This window comes from Triticum urartu, chromosome 7 (genome assembly GCF_003073215.2).
Source record: "Triticum urartu cultivar G1812 chromosome 7, Tu2.1, whole genome shotgun sequence".
Lineage (NCBI taxonomy): Eukaryota > Viridiplantae > Streptophyta > Magnoliopsida > Poales > Poaceae > Triticum > Triticum urartu.
The window spans coordinates 487992773-488006592 of NC_053028.1; positions in this window are offsets into that span (position 1 = coordinate 487992773).

Sequence of the window (13820 nt, forward strand, 5' to 3'; positions counted from 1 at the left end):
CTTTATAAGGCCGAGCCACCCCGTCGCCTCCTCCACACCACCCGCCGCCAAACCCCGCTGCTGCACCGCGCAGCCGCCGCCACCGACGTCGCCCCACTCGCCAAATCCGTCGGAGCCGCGCCGTATCCTGCCGTTGACCTCGCCGTTGTTTTTCAATGGTTAACCGGTAAAAACCACTAGGTTTTCCCAGTTTTCTTAAGTTTTTTCGGTTTAGATTAGATTAGATCAGTTTATTTTATTTTATTAGGTTAAATAGCGAACGTTCATTGGTTAGATTGTTTTTACGAATGATTTTTGTTCGTTAGTTCCTGTTAGCGAACTTTCGTTCGTTAGATTTTTCTTTTTCAGTTTATTTTTGGCCAGGGACCTATCCGTGAATACTTTTTGCTCGTTTATCCAAATCCGGTGAATCCAACACCAAAATCTTCGTCTTCCCCTCTTTCTAGATAATCAACGTGAACATGGTTTTGACGAATTAAAATTTGGTTTCAAGCAGATTTGAATTCGAATTTCTTTTGATCACAGTTTGAGTTTCGTAGCTCCGATTCGATTGATTCCTTTGCAATTCGAAGCTCTTTTGTTGAACTTTCAGTTTGGATCTTTTCTCATGAGTTTTACCCTTGCATATTATGCTTGAGTGGTTATGTATGCTATTGTTTGTTCACGATAGAGTTTCCGGAGTGTGAAGCATGCTACTATGAGTCATTAGGGTTTTCAGATCGTCAGCAAGGCAAGTAACACTTTGATCATATCCCTTATTACCCAGTTTTATGCATTAGTTTCAGTCCTCAAACACTGCATGGTTAGGACTTGATAACATGTGGGTATTGGGAAGTAGTTGATGAGGTAGGAACCTATTGCCCTTTTTATATCAAAACCTCAGTGTTACTATGTTATGCTTATACTGCTATGCTATGCTTGTAGACATGGTTGGGTTTGAGTGATCCATGAAAGATGTGAGAGTTTCTAATTAATGGTTAAACTTAAGGTGGCTACTGTAATACACATCTGGGTGGATTGGTTTAGGCACCCTGGAGCACCCAGTTGTTGTCTGGGCACCTGGAGTAATCCAGTGTTGTCCTAGGATATCCCGGAGTACCGGTGTGATCATCCTATGCTTTTCCACCCAGGCTCAAAGGGATCATAAGATTATTCATGCTAGAAACTTCCGTGTGCAGCCACGAGCCAATATTGGCTGTGGCATAGTTGAGTAAGTTGTGGGAATCCTTTCCATGATGGGCTAGCAGATGTAGGGGATTGTAGGTGTACCGGCCTATCTATCGGTTAAGGTGACCTCTTCGGAAAGACTGTGTCTCAGTCATACGTTTCTCAAACACCATGCACTGTGAGAAATACAACGAAGGAGATCAAGTCTTGTGGGGACAAGTGCGCAAACCTCTAGAGTGTGTATAAACTAATCATGGTTAGCCGTGTCCCCGGTTATGGACATCTTGAGTATCTGGTACTTGAATCATCATGTTGATCTCATCACTTTACTTAATTAACTTGTCGGGTTACAACTATTATTTGGGGATTGAGTTGGAGGAACCTTCTCAATAATTTTCAACCAACTTTGTAGTTAAATAAAATATATTCCTTTGTTGCAGGGAAAAACTAGCTTTATGCAAATGATAACCATAGAGCCTCCACCAGCCATATATGCATGTGGTGATAGCTATTATTTGTTCATTGCTCTATAGTGTTATCTTGACAGCATATTCCATGTACTGACCTACACAGGCTGCAACGTATTATGTTGCAGAGTTTTCAGACAAAGAGTAAGGTGCGCTAGGTCGTTGTCGTGCACTCAGCTATGTCGTTGGAGTTGATGGACTCATTTACCTTCGAAGCTTCCACGGTTATCTTATTTAGATGGCCTTCAGCCATATTATTGTAACAAGTTCTTTTTTTGAGACATTCGATGTAATAAGTGTGTGATTGACCTATGTTATAAAGCCTAGAGTACTATGTATGTCAGTATTACCGATCCAGGGATGACACTTATGCACAGAGATTTGACCATCTGTGGTCAGATCGCTATAGAACAACAGGATTTCTATCAGACCATTCTGCTGGACAAGAAACCTATAGTCTGTGATATGAAGTGGGTTGATTGGGAATTCATTGATGAGAATGAAGACTATTTCCCAGGAGTGCATGAAAGCTTCAAAGCTTGTGGTGTTGACAAGTTTGTGGAATAGAAGCTTACCAAATGGAATGATGAGCTCATTATGCAGTTCTATTCTACAGCTCATTTCTATACATATGGTAGAATTATATGGATGTCTGAGGGTACAAGGTACCAATCAACCGTTGATGAGTGGGCCAAGTTTATCAATGCCCCAGAAGAGCATGAGGATGATTTGGATGTGTATGCCAAGGAGAAGAAGGACCGCAACTCAATGGCAAACATGTACAGGAGATCCCAGACAAAGCTTTGGAGACACACAAGCTTAAGGCATTCTCTGGTCTGCTTACAATCAACACAATCTTAAGGCATTCTCTGTTACCCAAATCTGGAGATCACAAGATGATAATAGGACATTCAATCAACCTACTACAGATATTTGATGTTCCTCAAAAATTCAAGGTCACGAGTCTGATTGTTGAGACAATCAAGAGGACTGTTGTAGATCAGAAAAGATCTTGTGGGAATGCTCCATACATTTAGGTGCTCATCAACTACAAGATGGGCACAAGCACTTACTTGTTGGACAAGGAGCATTTACCACTGCACCCAGAATTTGAGGATAACATAGTTGTCATGAATGAGGATGATCCTTCATCAGTTCAAGCACAAGAGAAGAGAGCTAAGGCAAAGGCATAAAAGGCTACAAGGATGCCAAGTGTTGAGGAAGCATCTCAAGTGTTCTTAAAGAGAAAACAAGATCAGCTAGGTTATCTAATTTAGGCAACTTTGAGGATTGAGAAGGGCTTGGCCACCCTGACTCAAAATCAGGAGAGCTTGGAGAGGATCGTTGAGACAAAGTTTTATGATCTTGATCTGAAAGTAACTGAGATACAGACTGCAGTCGAGCAGCTCCAGGAGGAAGCATAGGAGAAGATAGGAAAGACAACTACGGATGCTTTTCAGTGAGTGAGGGAGTCCTGGATTACGGGTCCTCGGACAGCCGGACTATATACTTTGGCCGGACTACCGGACTGTGAAGATACAAGATTGAATACTTCGTCCCGTGTCTGGGTGGGACTCTCCTTTGCGTGGAAGGAAAGCTTGGCAATTTGGATATGTAGATCTCCTCCCTTGTAACCGACTCTGTGTAACCCTAGCCCCCTCCGGTGTCTATATAAACCGGAGGGTTTAGTCCGTAGGACAACAACAATCATAATCATAGGCTAGCTTCTAGGGTTTAGCCTCTACGATCTCGTGGTAGATCAACTCTTGTAATACTCATATCATCAAGATCAATCAAGCAGGAAGTAGGGTATTACCTCCATCGAGAGGGCCCGAACCTGGGTAAACATTGTGTCCCCCGCCTCCTGTTACCATCAGCCTTAGACGCATAGTTCGGGACCCCTACTCGAGATCCGCCGGTTTTGACACTGACATTAGTGCTTTCATTGAGAGTTCCACTGTGCCGTCACCATAAGGCTTGATGGCTCCTTCGATCATCGGCAACGATGTGGTCCAGGGTGAGCTTTTTCTCCCCGGACAAATCTTTGTATTTGGCAGCTTCGTACTGCGGGCCAACTCACTTGGCCATCTGGAGCAGATCGAGAGCTACGCCCCTGGCCATCAGGTCAGGTTTGGAAGCTTAAACTATACTGCCGACATCCGCGGAGACTTGATCTTCGACGAATTCGAGCCCATGTCAAGTGCGCTGCACAGTCATGACGAGCATGACTTAGCTCTGCCGTCGGACGGTGTTCGGGAGATCACCCCTGTGTCTACTCCGGCCCTCAATCCGGAGCAGATCGTGCCGTCCGAGGACGGGTGGTTGGACCCCACCATGGAAGCCGCACACTCAGCGGCGATAGAGCCGAATACTGACTTCACCTCCTATGATACCTCTGTTACCGGACCCTTGGATTCGTCCCCGGCCACAGGCTCCGAACCGCCAGCGTCCGTGCCTATCCAATCTGATTGGGCACCGATCATGGAGTTTACCTCCGTAGATATTTTTCAGCACTCACCCTTGGGCGATGTGCTAGATTCATTGAGGTCTCTCTCCTTGTTGGGAGATCCTCGGCCCAACTATGTCTGGCTCGAGTGGGAAGCGGACGACGAAGGAATTTGTTCCCCACCCACCACCCACTTAATAGCCACTATCGACGACTTAACCGACATGCTTGATTTCGACTATGAAGACATCGACGGTATGGATGACGATGCAGGAGAAGAATAGGAACCACCGCCCAAAAGGCGCTGGATAACCACCTCATCATATGATATATACATGGTGGACACCCCCAAAGAAAGCAATGGCAACAAGGCAACGAAGGATAATCCCCTCGAGAAGTAATCTAAGCACCGGCGTCATCGACGCCGCTCTAAGCCCCGCCACAGTAAAAGCAGCGATACCGGCACAGGAGACAATAATGTTGCGGACAGTGCTGAAGACGAAGACAATCCCCCCCAGCCAGGCTTCGAGCGGGAGGATGGGCATACGAGCCCTAAGGAACAGGCGACAGACAGAGAATCAGGGGATGACAATTACATGCCCCTCTCTGAAGATGAGGTGAGCCTCGGCGATGAAGAATTAATCGTGACTGAGGATCCCTTCGACCAGGAGCGCTTCAAGCGCCGGCTTATAGCCACAGCAAAAAGCCTAAAGAAAAAGTAGCAGCACCTTTAAGCTGATCAAGATCTGCTAGCAGATAGATGGACCGAGGTCCTGGCAGCCGAGGAACACGAACCTGAGCGCCCAACCAAAAGTTACCCAAAGCGCAGGTTGCTACCCCAACTCGAGGATGAAGCATTAAAGCCTACACTACCAGCATATGATGCGGCTGACCGGCCACCTCGTGGCCGAGACAAAGTGGCATATCAGCCTGAAGTCCAGCCCGCACCCCATCGCCAGTCAAACAAAAACACCAAGGCCCGGGGCTACACGCAGGACCTGCGAGACGTATTGGAAAAGAAAGCAGGACATACAAGATCGATCTACAGATCACGGGGGCGCACCCCAACGCGTGACGATGACCGTGACGCCGGATATACTAAAAGCAAATCTGGCCGGGCCGAATACAGCAGACAAGACTCATATGAACTGTGCCGTGATATAGCCCGGCACAGAGGCGTCGCACACCCCCCTATGCTTCACCGACGAAGTAATGGATCACGAAATCCTAGAAGGTTTTAAACCCGTAAACATTGAATCATATGATGGTACAACAGACCCCGCGGTATGGATTGAAGATTTCCTCCTCCACATCCACATAGCCTATGGTGATGATCTACATGCCATCAAGTACCTCCCACTAAAACTCAAAGGACCAGCTCGGCATTGGCTGAATAGGCTGTCGGCAAACTCCATTGGCAGTTGGGAGAACTTGGAATATGCATTCCTTGACAACTTCCAGGGCACTTATGTGCGACCACCGGATGCTGATGACTTGAGTCACATAACCCAACAGCCCGGGGAGTCAGCCAGGAAATTTTGGACTCGGTTCCTAACTAAAAAGAACCAAATTGTCGACTATCCGGATGTCGAGGCCTTAGCGGCATTTAAACATAACATCCATGACGAGTGGCTCATCCGACACCTCGGCCAAGAGAAGCCGAAGTCCATGGAATCCCTCACGACACTCATGACCCGCTTTTGTGCGGGCAAGGAAAGCTGGCTGGCTCGCAGCAACAACACATCTAAAAATCCTGGCAATTCAAATGCCAGAGATAGCAATGGCAAGCCACGTCGCAACAGACACAAGCGCCGCAACAACGGTGACAACACCAAAGACACGGCAGTCAATGCCGGATTCAGTGGCTCTAAATCCGGTCAGCGGAAAAAACCGTTCAAAAGAAGCAATCCGGGCCCGTCCAGTTTGGACCGCATACTTGATCGCTCATGCCAAATTGACGGCACCCCTGATAAACTAGCCAACCACACCAACAGAGAATGATGGGTGTTTAAATAGGCTGGCAAGTTGAATGCCGAAAACAAGGAAAAGGGGCTGCATAGCAACGAGGAGGAGGAGCCCCGGCCGCCGAACATATGAGGACAAAAGAAATTTCCTCCCCAAGTGAAAACAGTGAACATGATATATGCAACCCATATTCCCAAGCGGGAATAGAAGCGTGCACTAAGGGACGTCTATGCGATGGAGCCAGTCGCTCCAAAGTTCAACCCATGGTCTTCTTGTCCGATCACTTTCGATCGCAGGGACCACCCTACCAGTATCCGTCATGGTGATTCTGCCACATTGGTCCTTGACCCCATCATCGACGGAGTTCACCTCACTCAAGTCCTTATGGATCGACGATGGCAGCAGCCTGAACCTGCTCTATCAGGATATAGTGCGCAAAATGGGTATCGACCCCTCAAGGATCAAACCCACAAAAACCACCTTTAAAGGTGTCATACCAGGTGTAGAGGCATGTTGCATGGGCTCAATCACACTGGAAGTGGCCTTCGGATCCCCGGACAACTTCCAAAGCGAGGAGTTGATCTTTGATATCGTCCCCTTCCGCAGTGGCTATCACGCACTGCTCGGACGAACCGCATTCGCCAGATTTAATGCGGTATCGCATTATGCATACCTCAAGCTCAAAATGCCAGGACCTCGCGGGGTCATAACAGTTAATGGAAACAGAGAACACTCGCTCCGTACGGAGGAGCACACTGCGGCCCTCGCACCAGAAGTACAAAGCAACCTTCTGAGGCAAACCGCCAATTCGGCAATAAAGCCCCCGGACACCTTCAAGCAAATCTGGGGTACTCTGCAGCAGGGTCGCCCGGCACATTCTGAGCTCGCCTAGCAATTCGGCCTCCGTCCTAGTCCCAGTAAAGCGGCGAAATTTGCACTGCACGTCCATAATTACACACTCAAGATACCATGGGCATAGGCGGAGGCACGGCTATGGCACGGCCCACAATGCGGCTCAACCACTTTAGGACCAGTATATCTTTACCATTTTCTTCCTTTGAGGACCCTACTCTCTGAAGGCCCTCTCCGATACCCTGGTTATCGGACCCATCACGGGAAGGAAACACCAAGGAAGCAAGAAGCTTTGACGTACAAGGGAACCCCCCAGGTGGTCTCTGATAACGATCGCTATACATGTTTTACATACCCACACGCAGCCTGCCCTTGGATAGGACATGACAAATAGTCCTATTTTTGCTTATTGCACTACTTGTATACATACGCTTTGACATATCATTTAAATAACAATGCACAACGTTAGCTTATTATTGCATTTCTTCATCTTTCTTCCTGTCTGCTTATTTATGACAAATTGCACCCATACATTCTGGTACGTCCAGTGCGCCTGGGGCTTTAGTGTACCCCATAACACGGCAAGAAAAGTCCGAACACTCTCGACAGTGCGGCACCCTGAACTTATAACATTATATGCATCGGCTCCAAATCATGTCTTGGGTTAATAGTTGGGTTTGCCCGGCTCCCATGTTTTGGTACCTTACGTTCGGCTATATCGGCTAAGGTAGCAGTGAGAGAACTACTGCGATTGTGTCCCGGTTCTTTCGGACGAGCACCTCAGTAGAGAAAGCCGAAAACTGACTGTCATGATGCGGCGAGAGCTGGTCGCTGTTCGAGAGGTCTCAAATCGTTAAAGATTTTTTCTACTTCGGGCGAGGAATCGGCTTTGTCCGATTTAGGCGTATATAGCGCCCCAAGTTCGGCCTTCCGAATACTAGGGGCTTCACCAAATTTAAAATTGTAGACTTCTATGGCTAAGTGAGAGTAATAAAGCTGTATAGTCCGATTGCCTTGTTCGCTGCGCTAAACACCTCCTTAAAGGACCACTTTTTTTTTGGATAAAGAGTGTTTCAGATTTATCCCGAACACCTCGGTACTAGTTACATGGGGGCAGAAGCCGATGACTGGCCAACTCTCAGATTTTATAAACGGCCGCACATAAGGTAATATTTCAAATCGACAAGCATTATATAGTGCACATGAACTCGTTTTCATATTACAGGATCACATGAGTACATTCATTCAAATATTACATCCTTAGCACATTCCTCCGCCACAAGGAGGGCACCCTCCAGGACACTGTCATAATACTTTTCAGGGTGGCGATGCTCCTTGCCCTCCGGTGGCCCCTCCTTCACCAGCTTTTCGCCGTCCATCTTCGCCTAGTGCACTTCCGCATGGGAAAAGGCCCTACGCGCACCTTCAATGTAGACGGATAGCTTTATGACTTCAAACCGTGGGCAGGAATTCACAAGCCGCTTTACCAGGCTGAAGTAGCTTCTAGGCAGGGGCTCGCCAGGCCACATCCGGAGTATGAGAACCCTCATGGCCAGTTCAGCCGCCTTGTGAAGCTCGACCAGTTTCTTCAGCTAGTCGCTCAAGGGCACCGGATGTTCGGTCCCAGTATATTGAGACCAGAACAACTTTTTCGTCGAGCTCCCTTCCTTAGCCCACTAGAACTCCGCGGCATCCGATACGTGATACGTATCCAACGTATCTATAATTTTTGATTGCTCCATGCTATATTATCTACTATTTTTGACATTATTGGGCTTTATTATCCACTTTTATATTATTTTTGGGACTAACCTATTAACCGGAGGCCCAGCCTAGAATTGCTGTTTTTGCCTGTTTTACGGTTTCGAAGAAAAGGAATATCAAACAGAGTCCAAACGGAATGAAACCTTTGTGAACGTGATTTTCTCAACGAACAAGACCTAGGAGACTTGGACCCTACGTCAAGACACAAAAGAGGAGACCACGAGGTAGGGGGGCGCGCCCTCCACCCTCGTGGGCCCCCTGTTGCTCCACCGACATACTCCTTCCTCCTATATATACCTACGTACCCCCAAACGATCAGATACAGAGACAAAAACCTAATTCCACCGCCGCAACTTTCTGTATTCATGAGATCCCATCTTGGGGCCTGTTCCGGAGCTCCGCCGGAGGGGGCATCGATCATGGAGGGCTTCTACATCAACATCATAGCCCCTCCGGTGAAGTGTGAGTAGTTTACCTCAGACCTACGGGTCCGTAGTTATTAGCTAGATGGCTTCTTCTCTCTTTTTGGATCTCAATACAATGTTCTTCCCCTCTCTTGTGGAGAACTATTCGATGTAATCTTCTTTTTGTGGTGTGTTTGTTGAGACCGATGAATTGTGGGTTTATGATCAAGTCTATCTATGCATAATTTTGAATCTTCTCTGAATTCTTTTATGTATGATTGGTTATCTTTGCAAGTCTCTTCGAATTATTAGTTTGGTTTGGCCAACTAGATTGATCTTTCTTGCAATGGGAGAAGTACTTAGCTTTGGGTTCAATCTTGCGGTGTCCTTTCCCAGTGACAGTAGGGGCAGCAAGGCACGTATTGTATTGTTGCCATCGAGGATAACAAGATGGGGTTTTCATCATATTGCATGAATCTATCCCTCTACATCATGTCATCTTGCTTAAGGCATTACTCTGTTTTTAACTTAATACTCTAGATGCATGCTGGATAGCGGTCGATGAGTGGAGTAATAGTAGTAGATGCAGGCAGGAGTCGGTCTACTTGTTTCGGACATGATGCCTATATACATGATCATACCTAGATATTCTCATAACTATGCTCAATTCTGTCAATTGCTCAACAGTAATTTGTTCACCCACCGTAGAATACTTATGCTCTTGAGAGAAGCCACTAGTGAAACCTATGGCCCTGGGGTCTATCTTTATCATATTAATCTCCTACTACTTAGTTATTTCCTTTGCTTTCTACTTTGCCTTTATTTTACTTTGCATCTTTATCACAAAAATACCAAAAATATTATCTTTATCATATCTATTAGATCTCACTCTCGTAAGTGGCCGTGTAGGGATTGACAACCGCTATTCGCGTTGGTTGAGAGGATTTATTTGTTTTGTGCAGGTACGAGGGACTCGCGCGTTGCCTCCAACTGGATTGATACCTTGGTTCTCAAAAATTGAGGGAAATACTTACGCTACTTTGCTGCATCATCCCTTCCTCTTCGGGGAAAACCAACGCAGTGCTCAAGAGGTAGCAAGAAGGATTTCTGGCGCCGTTGCCGGAGAGGTCTATGCAAAAGTCAACATACCAAGTACCCATCACATACCCTTATCTCCCGTATTACATTATCTGCCATTTGCCTCTTGTTTTCCTCTCCCCCACTTCACCCTTACCGTTTTATTCGCCCTCTCTCTATCCTCCATCAAAACGGAATGAAACCTTCGGGGACGTGATTTTCTCAACAAACAAGACCCGAGAGACTTGGACCCTACGTCAAGACACAAAAGAGGAGACCACGAGGTAGGGGGGCGCGCCCTCCACCCTCGTGGGCCCCCTGTTGCTCCACCGACGTACTCCTTCCTCCTATATATACCTACGTACCCCCAAACGATCAGATACGGAGCCAAAAACCTAATTCCACCGCCACAACTTTCTGTATCCACGAGATCCCATCTTGGGGCCTGTTTCGGAGCTCCGCCGGAGGGGGCATCGATGATGGAGGGCTTCTACATCAACATCATAGCCCCTCCGATGAAGTGTGAGTAGTTTACCTCAGACCTACGGGTCCGTAGTTAGTAGCTAGATGGATTCTTCTCTCTTTTTGGATCTCAATACAATGTTCTCCCCCTCTCTTGTGGAGAACTATTCGATGTAATTTGTTCTATGATCATACCTAGATATACATGATCATACCTAGATATTCTCATAACTATGCTCAATTCTGTCAATTGCTCAACAGTAATTTGTTCACCCACCGTAGAATACTTATGCCCTTGAGAGAAGCCACTAGTGAAACCTATGGCCCCGGGTCTATCTTCATCATATTAATATCCTACTACTTAGTAATTTCCTTTGCTATTTACTTTGCCTTTATTTGACTTTGCATCTTTATCATAAAAATATCAAAAATATTACCTTATCATATCTATCAGATCTCACTCTCGTAAGTGGCCTTATAGGGATTGACAACCCCTATTTGCGTTGGTTGCGAGGATTTATTTGTTTTGTGCAGGTATGAGGAACTCGCACATAGCCTCATACTGGATTGATACCTTGTTTCTGAAAAACTGAGGGAAATACTTACGCTACTTTGCTGCATCATCCCTTCCTCTTCGAGGAAAACCAATGCAGTGCTCAAGAGGTAGCAATACGCTACTGGGTAGATCTGCGAACACTCCTGGAGAGCTCTGAATTCTGGTAAGTAAAAGGAGAGTTTCCTTCACATGCTTGCTTTGCATAATGAATGCCTTACCCGCCGCTATCTTCCTGACTGCCTGAATCTCCTGGAGGGCCTTTTGAGCTTCGGCCCTGGCATTTTGTGCGTTCTCGAGGGCCTTCGCAAGCTCAGACCCCTGCGTCTTAGAGTCACGCTCCAAGGACTCATATTTTTGACGTAATCCTGGAGCTCTTGCTGAACCTCGCCGACTCGGGCCTCTTGCTTCTCGCACTCGATGCGCTCCTGGGCCGCTCTATCTTCAGCCTCGGACAGCGCCTTCTTCAGGGCCGCCACTTCGGTCGTGGCCCCTAGCAAAATTCATGATGACCCCATGATTTAGTAACCACTTTCTCTTTTTTATCAATATATAGATGGGGTATCACTTACCTTTGTTCTCTTCGAGCTGCCTCTTGGTAAGGCCAAGCTCTTCCTCGGACCGCTCAAGGTCCCGCTTCAGTCCGGAGACCTCCGCAGTACGAGCAGCAGCGGCCAGCAGTGAAGCCTGCTTATTCACATAGACATATTCTGATTAGACTCCTGTGATTCTTATTTGATCCTCTCTTCGGCCTTTCTTTACAAATACCAAACAGAGCATCAGGGGCTACTGTCTATACTGTGATATTTTCTCATATTTTGATTACTTTCCTCAAAGCCTGTTAGGAGGCTGGCACAGGCTTCGGTCCGTCCGCTTTTGGCGGACCGAACCTTCTCGACCACCACACTCATGATAGTGCGGTGCTCCTCGTCAATGGAAGCGCCATGAAGCGCCTCGAGAAAGTTTTCCGACGCCTCTAGATGGACAAAGGCGATTGGCACAGATGGCTCGCCCCTGTAGCGAGGGGTCGCCTGACAAAATCCGGAACCACTGGAGGTTTCGGCGTAGTATCCGGCTGGGGGACAAACTTGATACGGCCCCCGACATTAGAGCCCACGGGAGTCTTGTCCCCCATGCGCCAGTTGGTGCCCTTTGAGACAACACCTCGATGTCGTTCGTAGGCCAGGGGGAGGTGGCTGTCGGGAGTGAATCGCTGTTCGTCGCCGACTGGCCCAAAGACTCATCCGAAGAGGATACGTCGGTATGGGCTTTGGATGGACTGCATGATCATGGTTGACACGATAAGAAGTAATAAAACAAAACATACTAGAATTATTATAGTATCCGGATACTTACGACTTCGCCAGGGGCTTGTCCCTGGGCAACCACTCCTCATCGTTGTAAGTGGCTGTTGTGGAGCAGTCCGGAAGGAGGGTCCTTCCCTTCTTGGACCCTTCAGCCTCCCCAGATGGGGCGGCCTTCCTTTTCTTGTCCCCCCAGCCGAGGGGTGAGAACTTTCCTCTTCCTCCTCCTTGTTTTTGTGGGAGGAGTACGCTTTGGTGTTTTTGGATGATGAGTCCGATATAACCTTGCGCCGGAGACCTTTTTTGGTCCCCGCGACCTTCTTCTTGGCCTTCTTCTCCGGCGCCTCATAGGGCGCTGGAACTAGCATCTCCGTTAAGAGAGCCCTTACTGGATCTTCGGGCAGTGGGGCCGGACAATCGATCTGCTTCGCTGTCGCTACCCAGTCCTGTTAAAATGGTGTGGAGGCTCAGATCCCTCACTTATTATACTGGGTAAAGGAACATCTTATGAGATATAAAGAGCTTACCTGGTTGGCAGGGCGCTTTGCGCTGAGTCCGCGGTCCTCGGTAAGGGGAGGAGGTACCTCGGCGGCCTTGAACAGCACCCTCCAGACGTCTTGGTGTGTCATGTCAAAAAGCTCTCGCAGCGTCTGGTGCTTGGCCAGGTCGAACTCCCACATATTGAATGCCCGTCTTTGACACGGAAGGATCCGGCGGAAGAGCATGACCTGGACCACGTTGACAAGCTTGATTTTCTTGCTTATCATATTTTTAACACAGTTCTGGAGTATGGTCAGCTCCGTCGATGAGCCCCAGGATAGGCCCTTCTCTTTCCAGGGGGTGAGCCGCATGGGGATGCCGGATCGAAATTCGGGGGCCGCCACCCAGTTGGTGTCACGCGGCTCGGTGATGTAGAACCACCCCGATTGCCACCCCTTCACGGTCTCCACATAGGAGCCTTCGAGCCAGGTGACGTTGGGGATTTTGCCCACCATGGCGCCTCCCCACTCCGCTTGCTGGCCGACCACCACCTTCGGTTTCACATTGAAGGTCTTCAGCCACAGGCCGAAGTGGGGCTTGATGCGGAGGAAGGCCTCGCACACGACGATAAGCGCCGAGATGTTGAGGATGAAATTGGGGGCCAGATCATGGAAATTCAGCCCGTAGTAGAACATGAGCCCGCAGACAAATGGGTGGAGGGGAAATCCCAGCCCGCGGACGAAGTGGGTGAGGAATACAACCCTCTCATGGGGTGCTGCAGTAGGGACGATCTGCCCCACGTCTGGGAGCCGGTGCACGATGTCTGCGGCCAGGTATCCGGCTTCCCGCAGCTTCGTAATGTTCTCCTCCGTAACGGAG